Genomic DNA, 14,857 nt, shown 5'->3' with positions numbered 1-14,857 from the left:
GGCACTCGGCAGCTTTGCCAACAATGCGCACCATCCAGCGTGTGACAGCAAGGCAGAATGGCAGTACATATACCATTTGCAAATCGGATACTCGAAACTGCACACCGTGGGACGCTTCTTCGCGGCAGATTGGTACGTAGGTAGAACGGCTTAAAAGATGCCAATCTATTACGCCACTTTGGACATCACGATGGGGCAATACAAACACCAACTTGTTGTAAGAAATAGTTGCTGCTCGTTATCCGCTTTGCAAAACATCCAGCCGCTTGGTGGGAACCGTTGACAATGGCCCGTTGTCAGTGTCTCTGGGCAAAACGTTCCTGCCAGGTGGTATTGCGGCTCGTCAGCCGCTAGCTGACAGTTATTATGCTGTTTTGCCACTACATTCGCATGGTTTAACTGACTGTTGCTTACGGGAGACATTGTTTACACATGGTTGTAGCGCAAGATTTTCATAACGATAAGGTTACTACGCAAGCACTGTGCTGGTGCACAACAAATGGTAGTACCATTGTGTAGCTGAAGAATGCTGTTGGAATTTTCGCTCGATTCCATAGGTGGAAAAGTGAAATTTTGCGTTTTGCAAAAGAGTTTTGCAATATACGTTTTAAATCGACGAGCAAATGAGAATTTTTCGTTGATTCGTGTGGGAAAAAAGCCTAAAAACCACAACACCGTTCCTTAAGAGTCATCTTTAAACATGGTAATGCATACTTTCAGGCGCTGTGCATTACAGGGTTTAATAGCCAATCGAATATTGTCAAATAGTTAACTGTTTTAGCAAAGTCTCTCTTTGACGTTGCAAAACCCACAATTCGTCATTGCTAATGCTATTCTGGCCTCTACAGGAATGAATCCGTCAAAGCATAGTTTTAATCCGGCGTTCAATGAATTTATTTGGTTTGTAGCTGTCAAATCCGTGCTCCAATATTGCTTGATTCATATAGGTAAAAAAAATATTTGCATTGATTGCGTGATATTTAATCAACTGTAGTTTTATCAAAAAACTATGTAAGGCAAGTATAAACATTTAGTTAAGAAATTTAAAACTTAATCGTTGTCATTTTTTATGTTTTTAATCACAATTGTCACACACACGTAAACATATTCGAAATATGTATTTTTCAATTTACTAGTATAAACTCATCCCTGTATCAAGCAAAATCCAATTAGATTTGCGTTATGTTAGTTAATACTTTTGGGTTATTGTAGTATTTTAAATTTGTCGAACTTAAATTATGCTATGGATTTTTTAATGGTTCAAATGGCCGAAAAAAATATTGTTGTTGTTTCTATTTTCCCATAAGCTTGTTTCAGGGGCTCCTTATTTACTCTGTTACTCTACACGTACTTTACATTTTTTTTTACTTTGTTTTATAAAATCAATATTTTGCTCAGATTGCTCGTTTATGGTAAAATGTATCAAGGTATCGAACCGCTTCATAAGTGAGTGTTAATTTTAAGCACCCAGTACGCTTGTGGAAGCATACCGCTGGACACCGATGGATGACAAATTGGACAGGAGTTTGTTTAGGTACGAGGTTTGCTGCTGACCACATGTTGTGGGTGTTGCTAACCCGGTGCCGTCCCATTCGACCTTCCGGGGACCGTCAGGTTTGAGCAGTGATGTTAATTTATTCATCGGAACGTTCGCAGAACACGCTGGTGGTGTATCCACTAGAAACGTACCATATGTTGGTGGTGGATGGGTTTAATCAGATAAATCGCTTTATCAAATCCCTGGCGATGCTTTGCTGTTGGTCAAGCGAAACGGTCAAATTTGGGACGAACGATGAAACGGTACCCGTGGGGCTCATACCATTGTAAATGGTATTGTCTTAAAGCTTTAAGCTTTATCTTATGGCACTGCATTTGGTAGGAATTTAAACTTGCTGAAATTGGATTTGCTGTGCGTTCAATTGTATTTAAAATCTATAGAAACTTTCTCAGTTTAGTATAAGTGTAACATTGAATAAAAGTATAAGAAAACACTTTTAAACTGTGCTTTAAATTCGCCCATACATCACCTACTTTAACCAGCAATGGAAGACTGTCGATGGGGCTAGCGATGCTGATCGTAAAAATGTCCTCATAGACAGTAAAAAAAGCCTATAAAGCACTCTTATTCTTTCTTTCGACAGCGCTTCCGGGCACGAGTAGCTATAAACTCCTCCAATAGAATAACGTTCGGAAGTTTGGTTGCTGTTGAAAAGGGCAACGGCATGGAAAACGTGTGTCGTGCGTAGGGTTTTTTGTTACATTACTCGGAAGCGACGGTTTTGTTCGAGGGCTCGTTTGATTATTTTTTATTTGCATCAAGGGGAATATTTATTACAGGACATTGAGCATGGCTAGAAAGCGTTATAATTTGGTGCGTGTAACAATGGAAGCCGAAACAAGTGTAAGAATGCATACTGTATAGCTGGGTGTGCTTCGTTCTTCGTAAATATTATGATGCGAAAGTGTACGACAAAAGTATCGTCAATTGAATGTAGAACATTTGTTCTATTTCCCACTTCGAACGTTCTATCGCTGTAGCGATAAATTCTACGTTTTCCCGTTTCTCTTCAGAAGACACTGACAATTGGTTATTGTTGTTTTTTTCTTCTCTTTTATTTGTTGCCAAATTGATGAACGGTTGGTGATCAATGTTAGTAGGGTTGGTTAGTGGAAATGGCAAAAGATTTGTTTCCATGCTCCCGGGGCCGGCGGATCAAGTGATGCTCGTTTTGATTGTATTTTCCGTTCGTTTCTGTGAAATATTTTCGAACGAGAAAACTAAACAATGATAAGAAGGCGTCTCAGTTTTGTGCCCCGCAGTTAAGTATCGGCCGAATATCTTTGGTGGAGTGTTGTTCAGCGGAAAACTGATAAAGGCTTGCATAAGAAAACGTGATTTTGCATAGCCGCGGGGCATAATCGTGATTGTGGTGTCAGATCATCAATCATGTTTATAATGAATTTTATTTGTTGTCTCTGCCCACTAGCGATGTTTGTATCGAATTTACGACTGAGTCCCGAGCCGCATCGTATTAATTATTGTTCAAATGGTCCTGCGGCCTTTGTTCACTACCATTGTTCTAGCTAATGTTAATTACTTAACTTTCGTAGAAAAGTTATGGTTTTCGTTTACAGTTTTTCAATGTGTTTTACAAAATAATATAGATTAACATTATTTTAAGCAAATCAAACTGTACAATATGAAACGATAAAAAATAACAATTTCAAATTTTTTGTTTACATACAATATTTCAAGTGTTTGTTTTGCAGTTGAGCGCCCCTGCTTGTCATCCGCTCACTAGATCGAGCTGTCAAATTACTTATTGTTTTGTAATATTTTCATCAGTGAAAACGTGAAACCTGTTATGCGAAAGTGTGTTTCAGTTCCGCAATAAATGTACATAAACTGTTAATATATTCGTGCGTGAACGCGTCCTGTGTACATCTTTGCAGTTTGTGAAAGTCTATTACGTATTATCTAGTTCACTGCTGACTAGTGTTCCGGTTCGTCTGTGTTCGGTCGTCTTAGCGTCGCGGCGTCCCTAACAGGTGGTGGCCATTTTGTGATCAAGGAATAATTATGTTTCGTGCTGGTGTTTTATTTCTTACTTCCGTGTTACTATCCGTGTTTATTGATGCTTTTTGCTGAAAATGGTACTAAAGTAGTTCAAAAGTGAAGTGGTGCAAAAGTGAAGTGGTACAAAAGTGAAGAAGTACAAAGACGCTGCAGGAGTATAGAGCTCTACCTACCGGGTCGATACACTCCATAAGCGACCCAAAACCGAATATTATGAATATTACTCGAGCTTAAACTCATTGAACCAACGGGTTAGTGCCGAATGCGTACTGGAATCCGGGTCTACGCGTGATAAAAAAAAACTATGAACCAACACAAGTACGGACCAGTCCGTCGTAGCCACCAACATTACCGTGAGTAATACTTTCTTGTTTAGTTTATTAATTGTTTAATACTATCTTTCCTATTTTGTCTTTTGTAGAAACGAATTATATGGATCGTAACCAAGTCACGAGGATTCACCTTTTGTGTTTTGTGCTAGTGTTGAAGCTAGTCAGTGCCTTTTATTCTGAAGTGTTTGTGTAGGCAATTGGGACTAGATTGTGGTTACTTTTCAACATGTGATGAGTATCTGGTGAGCGATTATATTTTTTCTACCTAATTATACAATAATCAATGATTATTCCAATGACTAAATGTATGCCATATGTTATTACGTGATAAGGTTCAGTCAAATTGTCTCTTATCGTCCATACCATCTATCCGGCCATCGAGCGTAAACATTGATCGAAAATCTCCACCAAGACGTTACATGTTTTGTAAGATTGTCTCGCTATGTCAGTGCCTTTCAATATTTCATCGCTATTGGCACCATAGTACTTTTGAATCACTACTACATATGATATAAACCGGATCTGGTGTTGATTAGCAAAACTTAGGAGAAATTGAATAAGGCATGACATCTTTAAAAAGTAATATGTCTTACCATATAAACCGCGCTAGGACGATGAAGCTTATTTGGCTTAATGCCGTAATAGGTCAAGACTGCCATATGCTTCGTTGCCGTTCTTGCATATGTCTTGCGAGCTGAACTATCTCCTGGATATTCTAAACATTGATTAAAAGGTTTATAATTCAATTTTATTTGAATTGCTAACTATTAAATAACGTTCTATACCGGGCCAGGAATATCAAATCCAGGAAAGCAGGAAATGTGTCTATCTTTAATGTATCGATGATGTTTTCGCTTCGCTATGGTATAACACCATCCGCTCACAAGCGTATCAGTTCCGTAAGCTCATTTAATCTCCCGTTACAGAAGGCTTTACCCCAACCGTGGAGCTATCGATTGCGCTCTCGCCAATAGGCTTAGCTAAACGCAACAGCACGGTTATTTTAGCACCCAATTTCATCAACGCGGGATTAATTGTGAACCACCATCATGAGGAGTATGCAAACGGTGCTCCGGTAATGCAACGATGGTAATTTATTTTCGTAAGCAGCAGATAGACAAAAACTCCGGTCCTACTTTTCCAGCGGTTTTCTGTGGTTTTCGTGCTTCGAGCTGTTGGTGCGAGAATTATTCCCGCTTCCTTTCCATCATACGCTTCACCCATCATGCTGGCAACATTGGCTAACAGTATCGGCAATAAAGCAAAAGCCTACGAAATGATGTAGACGAGCGCGTCACGTGCAATAACGAGCCCATGATTGGTCCCACGTGTGTCGAGAGGCCAACGATCTGCCACGACGGAACGGAACAGGTTTTCGTTTGGTCACGTAACGAAAGGCACAGCTTTATGGAAACATGAAATTGGCCCTCGGGGTGATCAACATGTTGCGCAAAGTCCTAGCCCAAAACGGTCAAAGGGGATATAAACACCGAGAGAAAGTATTCGTTTTCCTTATCACGGTCAAGGCTGAAGTCTTTTGGGGTTTGTTGTTCATGGTCCAGAACGTTGCAACGATAGCGCTGAACCAATGATGGAAAACATTTCCAGTGCCGGTTGATGGCAGTTTTCATTTGGCAGGCTGATGATGGTGAGCGCGTTAATTTGTTTCCGTTCCGTTTTGGTACGCTGCTTTGCTAGAGAATGCTGGGGATGTTGGCAATTGTGTGTATTACAATGTTGCTGAGCTGGAGGTTTATTTGAATAAGAAAGTTGAATTTATATTTGCATGTAAGGATCAAACGGAAGAAATGGTTAAAGATAATTATGTACGTAATTTCAAAAATATTTCTCCACTTTTCATAATGATTGCTTCCTTTTGGTTCTTTACTCTATTGAGGCCTTAATAAGTATTGTGCTTTTTGTATTATGGTATTTTGGTTTTCTAATTCCAATTCTAATACTTTGATACAAAAGTGTATTATATTCTGAACGTGTCTAGAGTAAAAAAAATCAATTTCCTACCCAACGATTTTCGCTTCAAACGTTTACTGTGAACAAGCTGTCCGTCATTCGCCTAAAACCATCATCCGTTACTGTGACGATCCCATCACGACGAACTAATCCCATTACGCTGATCGAACAGAAGCCATAGCGAATCGGTTCTGGTGCGAATGACCGGATGTAATTGAAACCTGCCATGGTGATATCGACAGTTAGACCGGCCACGCTATTGTCATCACGTGAAAATGGCTCCCGTTAATCGATTTCGGCGAGAAAGAAATGAGTTTTATGGCGGTATGAACCCACCCAATTTCTGTTCTAGGGAAGGTTAAACGCCATTTGGATGAAGTGAAACTACACAATGAAGCTGCTTTGTAGTATGTGGCGACAAAAGTCGTTTGCTTTCAAAGGGATATTTGTGTTGTAAACAGTTTCGTTTTGGAATTTCATTTACCGTTCACTAGGCTGGTGTCGAATTTGATGAAGCATAATTTTAATAAAGTTCACAAAATGTGTAACACGACATAAATGTTGTGCTTAGTTATAAACGGAATAGTTCATATTTTCAGTTGACAGCAATTGTTTTACAACAATAAGATTGCTACTTTTGGTATAAGCATTTACCGTATCAAGCAGGATAAGTTTGTGATAACTTCTCACAAAAGCCAACAACTTTCATTTACATTTTCGGCTTGAGCTACCACGAGAGCACAAAATGAATATATATGGATGACAATCTATTGTCAGTGGTTATCTTTTGGAAAGCAAACCGTTCGTTTCGTTTGCTTTCCGTTCCATTCCTGCTTCTTCACCGTTCAGTCTGCAATATCGTCCATTCAACAAGATGAAGCAAAACCACTGGATGTGGTTTTTAAATTAGAGCTTTGTACATTTTGCAATAGACTTGAAACACTACATCATCCTAAATGACTTCTCGCTATCGTACGGTGTGCGAGGTGTAGTTTCTACCATCCTACCACGGGAAATAAAGGAGGGAAATGTAATGGAAGCAGAGGAAGAAAAAAAGGGAAAACTCCAAACGTTAAATTCATATCATTAAGCTAGAAAATATGGCATTTAGCTGACAGCGGAACTGGAAAATATCAGAGCGGAACCACTTAAAAGGAAATGAAAGATTTTTTTTTCTCACGAAATCACGCCAGAGACTAATGGAGACGCCTGGTACTTCATAACGTGCGCAAGAACGTCGTTTAAAAATAGCTTTATTTACAGCGTATTTTCGCTGGGTAGCAATTATTTCTGATCAGTTAGAACCTGTTTTATAAAGTTTAAAAAGAAAATGTAAAAATCACTGTCCTACAATTTTGAGAAGACACATTTGATTGCCCTTTATAATCATAAATTTCTTTTTCCTGAAAGAAAAAGTTTTTTGTTTTCTATTTTTTTTTCGTTACTTAAAAGCTGCATAGCTGCACATTGTATATGTTTGTAGGGTTCTACAATTTATTTGCACGTTTTATTAAATTACAGTAGAGTGGTTGTTCGCGCACGTAGGAACTGAAACCGAGAGAGGGCTTGTACGATCGGACACCTATTTTATATCTATAACGATCTCCCTATCGTATTCTCGCTCTTTGGTAAGCTTCCGCTCACGCACCTATCCTTTCTAACGCACCTACGCATTTCTCGCGCTAATCGTGTCCTACCCGACTCTCCCGTTAATCGTTTTACTGTCTCACTTGTGATCCTAGTTAACCCTTAATATCGCGGACTTCAAGTGATGGGCAAAGATTGTAATTACTTTGTACAGGCGAACACCACATGTTAATAAACAAATTATTTCTTATTTGTTATTAAATCTTGTACAAGTTCTTTTTTAAATGAAACATAACACATAGGAACAGCAAAATATTGATAAAGCTATATATAATCCACTGGAGTGGAATTTACGCGAAGACGCGATTTTTACTTAAGTTCGCGGAAATGAAACGCGGACGCGACTGTTCCCGTTCGTTGTAAGATTGTAAGTCTTCTTTATTTCTACAATATTTCCTTATATATTAACATGTGTTGATGGTGTTGGTTCTTATCCTACACGCCGTGAGTTGGTGTTAGTTTTGGGAACGTGAGAGGTAAAATCCTAGTTTTATCTGTTAATGTTGTTTTAGGATTTGTCCGTTTGGTCATATCGTCCGATTTGGCCGTTTTAGTTAATTGCACCGCGAGCATTGGTACATTTTTCCTGTCGACCTTTTGCCTGTCCCTATCTTTCCTGGACGCAAATATGTTGCTTGATCGGCTAGTTTCTTAAGGGATCGGATGCAGTTTATTGCATGCTACATATGGCACGGCGTGTGGGCGTAGGTTTGTTATTGCTATTTTAGGTATCGCGTTCGTTCGTACAAAGGATGCTGTTTATTGTATTTGATTTTATGCATTTCGAGACCCTTTTTACCAAATTAGCATAACGAGATGCTTTGTATTTTTAATATTTTGGGTTATCGCTTTTTTAGGATAGCGTACTGGCGGTCCCTAGTTATGAAATTGCATTTTGGATATGTTGAATCGCGTTTATTACTTAGCCTTTCCTGTTGCAGTGTTTATACAGCTGCATGTTGTAGATTCGAACCTAAGTTTGCCAGGCGATCCTGCGCAGCATCCTGTTTATTTAGAACGGCGTACCATTCTTTGTTCATTTTCAACTCAAGTTTATTGCATCTTTGCTAACGTTTAATAGATTTGAAAATGTGTTCAAAAAACGTGAATCAGAACGATTGATCGTTGCGTTCACAACACTATAAATGTTTCATTTCCTAGAAACCTCTCGAACGACTTGTTTAATTAAATGTACAACTTTCACGTCTAAAAAAGCACTTCTATGGTGAAAGTGTAATCACAAAAAAAAACATTTCCCTTCGACTAACTAAATTAGTTCCCATTCGTGCTTAGACTTATTTGGTGTGTAAATTAGATGCATCGAAACTTTTCTTTCATTTCCGAATTTGCGGTGTGTCAGTGTGTAAATGTGTTCGGAAACAAATGTAATTCCGTTCGCACACCAAATGTGCGCAAATGTGTGTTTTGGCGGGAGTTTGAAATGAACTTCGTTGTATGTTGTACACTTTTGGTTCGTTGTTTTTGGTCGTCATTTTGTCGAAATTTAAAAACTCGAATTTGCTAAATTTCCGAAAACAGTTCCCGATAAAGAAGGCGTAAATTATGGATGATTGTGGCATTCCTTAATGTGGCGTACTTTGGCACGTGTTACGGTCTTTTGAGCTTGAGCTACAAAAAACCCCCCGGGCCGGGTTGCAACATGATTTTACCATACGGTTAACACCGGTTGTGGAACCGTTTTTTTTTTTGGAATCAAATTTTCATAACCATTTTCGTTGTGTGCGCTCAATGTTTGGTAACGGGGGAGAGTATGTGTTTTTTTTTGTTCGAGCATCTCACACTCCTTAGAGAAATCGGTGACAGAAATCAAATCACTGCCAATGATGATGCTCCATTGAACCGCTAACAACTAGCAAACCAACAAACTCGAGCCAACCAGATTCGTTTCGGGCAGCTGAAAAGACGTTACGCCATGTAGCGTGTGCCTCGAGAGATTTCTGTCCGCGTGTCGTGTGCTTTCACCGGAGAAAATCTTCCCGCCGTTGGGTGGATGGAGGACAAAAAATCCTTTTATGCAAATTGAATTTTCGACAGGGGGTTTTTTTTTATTATACGGAATGTTGTGTAGATATGTTTGGTTTCTTTTACATATACGCTGTCACATCTGGATGGTGCAATGTAATATTAATTTTTTTTCTGCTGCTGTCTTCTATTTTGTCTGCATTCCCTCAGCATGACACACCTGCATTGAATGTGGTCGATACATCGGATCTTAGCAGCTGCGTTCCATTAGGACCTAATTGGGAAGGATAGAAAACAAACGTCACATACACATTTGATACGTTGACACCTGTCGCGATACGTGAGTTGGTCGCGTAAAAAATTTAGTGTTTGAGTTATTGTTTCACTGTAAATGACATAAAATTGGCTAGTTTTGGGTATTTATGGTCATGAAGAATCAACCACCCCTTGTGCGAATTATCTTATTTTTGTATTTATAAAAAAATTATAATGAAACAATAACTGTTAAAAATATTTGTTTCTTATACAAATATTTAAAAAATCATTTATAATTATTTAATATCATTAGGTTAATTTTTTACCGAACAAAAAGAAACAAAGTGTTCTCCGATTTTGTACGGTAACTTTTCCATTTTATTCCGTTTCCGCTGGCTTCAAATGTTTGAAGTTTTCTCTAATCCTTCTAACGAGTTTTAAAATCGCTTACCTGTGACGGGTCCAATCGTTTCCGCATTACTGGCATTACTACGCATCTGCAAACGATTGGGGGACAATTTTACGCCTCAAACACGATCCTCAATTTCGGGAACCTTCGCCCGTGCAACAGACTTTGGGACAAAAATTTTGCGGGGCAAATCCTTTCTTCCCTGCTGGCACCGCGGGAAACTTGTAACGAAGCTGATTAGAAGCCCCGAAGGGTGTGTGTGTGTGCGATGGAAAAAGCAAGACGTACGAGTCGTTGTTTTACTTTTCCACAAAATTTCTCTAAAGACCCCGAGGATGTCAATACGTTTTTATGCTTCCCGTGCCCGTGCGAACATGATGTTGGACGAGAATTAAGCTTAGTGTTAGTATGTACTTTCATTTCTTGCACACCTTCTTCATCCACCGTTCTTTGCTACGTTCGCTTGATTAAACTGCTTGCATTTTCCGGTACATTTAGGTAGGGAGAGAGAGAGAGAGAAAAGAAGGGGAAAAAGACTAACGGCAACGGCACTTAATGCGATCGGTTGCTTGTTATACGCTTAGGAAATGGATTTTTTTCTCGAGGAGTGTGTTTCATAATGGTGGGGTGTTGGGGTGAATCATGGAGCTGGCGGTTAAATTGGATTTACTCGAAAATCTGTAATTAATGAGATTGTCTGGTATGTATGTTTTGCCACTTTTTTTTTTGCTTGCTGAACACGATGGAAAAAGCTGCTGATCGGATACTGTTTTCGAAGTATGATTTCTTAATGGTACTTGTAATAAAAAACAACTAAAGCGAGAGGAATAATTTTCATGGAATTTTTTTCCTCTTCCTTTTTTTTATTGGCAGTAGTTACATAGTAAGCTACGGAAAAAAGAATAAAATAGGGGTAAGGGTAAATTTATACATTTGTACGTAAATTTTGCTTGTTTAGCAAATTAAAACGTAACAATTATAATCATTTATAATCGGAAATGCTGCTTTACATGTTATAATCTTCGTGAATAATCAATTTCTACTAAATATACAGTTCTTGTAATTTTATTAGTTTTACGCACTCGACATAAAACATGAAAAATAAAATGACAGTTGGTATAATTAATACTAACAGTTTACAATTTTTTTTTATTCAGGTAGAACGGTCTGACCGTATTGATTATTAAAGAAAATGTTCTACTAAAATATATTCAAAGACATTTATCTGTTAGTGTCTAATTATCTTAGTTAGTGTCCTAATATTGGAATTTTAAGAAGTGGTCGCCAAGCCCACGTGGTCTGTGACATAAGTAAACCCGGACTGCGAAATAAATTTTTATCATTTCATGTGGCATACAAAGCGATTTTGTTTGACGTATTTATGCTACGCTTGACGCTGTCAACTGTCAAATAAATAGGTCCCCGGGATATATGGAATCAGATGTACGTAGATTTTGAAATTTGTGCTCACTGATTCTTTTATAAAATACCTAAAAAACATGGTTTTAATGCATTTCAAGTAAAAAAAACTAAATTTGTTAATATTTTAGTAATTGTTTTCTTTCCGGTTGAGATTGAGAAGCACTGGAAGAGATGGTAGCGATGTAATTCTTCGCACGAAAGGAACCGTATCCAAATCTCATTTAATTCAATATTTGAAGAAATTGAGAATGCAGTTCGACAACCTTGAATCGACCGGTTATTTCCATTCCCATTGTTCCATTTTCATCATCAACATTCAACTTAATCCTGTATATTCGATATTCGATATCCTACCGAGTTTTCCTTAGAGGTCAATGGAATCTTTGGCTTCGTGAATGCTTTCCACTGTTTTACGCTTTCTTTGTTCGCTTCATGAAGCTGCAGAGTAAAGATCATGGTCAAGGTATCATCCCATGAAGCTCATGCGCATCGCTGATTTAGTACAACCGTAGTTCCTTCGCATGTACGCTTTAGTGCTAGTTTGTTTCGAAATTATACTCGTCTGGGGAAATAACATTGAAGTACCGAAACGAATACCGGACCTCGAAAAAAAAGGCAGTCCGCCGTTTCCATCAGCTGGCTGCAATACACCCAGCCAAGCACGAGTTTCAAACTTTAGGTTCATGTCGTCAAAAAAAAAACTAGCAAATCCGAGCGAAAGCGATGTGTATAATCCCCCGCACTGATAGCATCGCACTACTTTTTAATTTGCTTTGACAAGTTTGTCAATCACCAGCTCTCACTTCGGAAACTGATCGAATGGGTTACCATCCTGGTCGTGCATGTTTGTGTGTGTGTCCTTTATCCCATTTTCTTTCAATGGATCGAGTGGTCGCCATGGTTGAGCTATTCACTACACATCCTTCATACAGGAGGTAGATTCTGTTGTGGTTTTGTCATATCGTGTCAAGGATGAATAGAAATTCTGCCGGTGTGGTTATGCGTTAACGGATGGAAAAGGTGAACCCATTTTGTAATGGACGGCAAGGTTAGGCCGGGTGAGGCCTTTGGCGGGACTTTTCCAATTTATGGTTCATTGAGCTACTACAATTTGGCACACTGTAGGTGTCAAGGTGGCATTATGAATGAGGGATCCACTGTCCCTTTTTTCATGTGTCGGGCGAATGGAGGCGTTTATTGAGGTTGACCCTTTTGTCACGCTTTTGGCGAAATAACACTTTTACGGACAAAGATGGTTAAGCTTTACAAGGAATTTGATTATCTTTTTTTTATCATGAATAGACCTTATAAAAAATGGTAAAATTTGATAGATACAAGAAAGCTAATTTTTTATGTCGTTTAGAAAGATTTCTTTTAAATACTATTGTGTTGAATCTTTTCGGAAATAGCTACAGCTTCCTTCCAAATTAAGTTAGCTACTGGAAATACGAAGAACCTATTACAACTTTCTTGCAATGAATCATTTCGCATTATTTGTTATTATTAAGCAGCGTTCTGATTCCAATCGAAAAACTAAGCATCTCATTCAATTGTATGAGTGTTCTGCTGATTCTAGCAATTCTAGGAACAAAATAGTTTCTGCACTGCTCTGACATCATCCATCATACTAAATCGAATGAAACTGGTTTTTATTGATTTCATTTCATTTCTGGGTCATTCTCTTTGGTACTATTTTAAGTAAGCTTTCTTCCTGTTCCGTTCAATCTGTAGCAAGATGTGAATCGAGTGAAGCGCAAAGGGTAAAGTAAAGCAAAGAGTGTTATAAAAATAGAGCCATCGAGAATTGGAACTCAAGATGGACATGAGTGTAGCCGGAACACGATGGGATAATTACATTTCCTTCATCAAAAGTTGAACAGCGAGATGTGTTTATGGATTGATTTATAGACAAACGTTGCTTTTGACTGCACCACCGTGTGCGAGTGAAGAAAACAAAAGCTCGATAAAATGGAGAAAAAAAGAAATATTTGAATGTAATAAAAAATACTGATATTATTTTGTATTGAAAACAACTTCTTTTCTTTCTTTTTGATGCATTGTTCATTTAGGCATTTAATATTTTGAGAATTCCAGTTCCGAATTGATATTGTTTTTTAGCAAAGTTTCTCAAAGTTTTGTTTGTACACATTTTACTTATCAGAACTGTCATGTTTCCTCACACTTATGTTGTTATATTTCTATTCCTAAACTATTTGTTTCAATCGTTGAAACAATAGTTATAAACATGTAAACATTAAATGAAAAAGTTTTAACTTTCACGTTTTTGCATTTGATTATGTTCATGTACTTGTTGAAAATAAATGAAAATTAGTGTAAGTTAGTTGTGAAAAAGAATTTTGTTAAATGAACAATGCCAAATAGGGTTATATTCAATAAGCAATTTCTAGAAGAAAGAAGAATCTTAACCATCATTTATGTGACTAGATTCAAATCAATTCGTACAAGCAAATTTACAACTTTATCAGCACAACGTCTTCTTGTCAAAGTTCGTCTTCTTTTCTTCTTCTTCTCTGTGCTGCAACGTTAAATTGAGCAGGAATTCAATCGCATCACCATCATGGTGGCCACCAGCGTTTGACAAGAGGTCAGATAAATGTCAACGATAATTGGAAATGAAATTTTCAATAAACGGCAAGAAGCTGGTTCACGCCAACGCGCGCTTATTATTCTGTACTCGTGCCATAATTTGACGTTGTAGTGAATGCAAAAACCTGGAAATGGTAGATGTGTGCAAAAGGGCGATAAGGATATTGCCGCCGTGTTGGTCGCAACGATGCTGTATCGTTGGTGTTTTTTGCTGGGGAAAGATTTATTCCAAGATTCCTTGGTTGTTTTGGGGTGAGAGTTAGAAAAGTTTTCCTTATATCAATAAAGATGTTAAAGAATTTTGAAAGCGAGCTTGAGCGTTTGGGAATTGATGAGTTAATGGAAGTGATTAGAAAAGTAACTTGGATAGTGTATTTCTCAGTGAATTATAAACCCTATCAGAGATAATACTACATTATTGCAGCAATCTTTTTTTTCCCATTCAAATTCTCCACTCATAATCGTTACCATGTAAGTAATAAATATTCTGATCATCATCACAAAATCCTCCGGTAAGACATCGTACAGTACCTGACTATTGTTGAGCCATCGATCATATCGAGAAATCCATCATCCAACACACATGCATTGACGAGCATTGAATGCTCAATCATATGCGGTCGTACCGCTTGCCATTACGCCTCATCGGACATG

The 14,857-nt window shown here is 38.1% G+C and overlaps 1 protein-coding gene across 32 annotated transcripts in view; it reads left to right on the top strand.

Moving 5' to 3' along the window:
• The first annotated feature begins 3,302 nt into the window (after positions 1-3,302).
• The window catches only part of LOC125770109 (N-acetylgalactosaminyltransferase 6-like), a 156,784-nt gene continuing 145,229 nt past the window's right edge, over positions 3,303-14,857 (top strand). For all 32 annotated transcript variants that reach the window (XM_049439374.1, XM_049439375.1, XM_049439378.1 and 29 more), the window contains exons 1-2: positions 3,303-3,930; positions 3,999-4,151. The gene's annotated coding sequence lies outside the window, so the exon portion shown is untranslated. The remainder of the gene's footprint in view (positions 3,931-3,998; positions 4,152-14,857) is intronic.

The sequence above is a fragment of the Anopheles funestus genome, chromosome 3RL, assembly GCF_943734845.2.
Source record: "Anopheles funestus chromosome 3RL, idAnoFuneDA-416_04, whole genome shotgun sequence".
NCBI classification, from domain to species: Eukaryota; Metazoa; Arthropoda; class Insecta; order Diptera; family Culicidae; genus Anopheles; species Anopheles funestus.
This window is presented reverse-complemented; position numbering and strand designations above follow the sequence as displayed.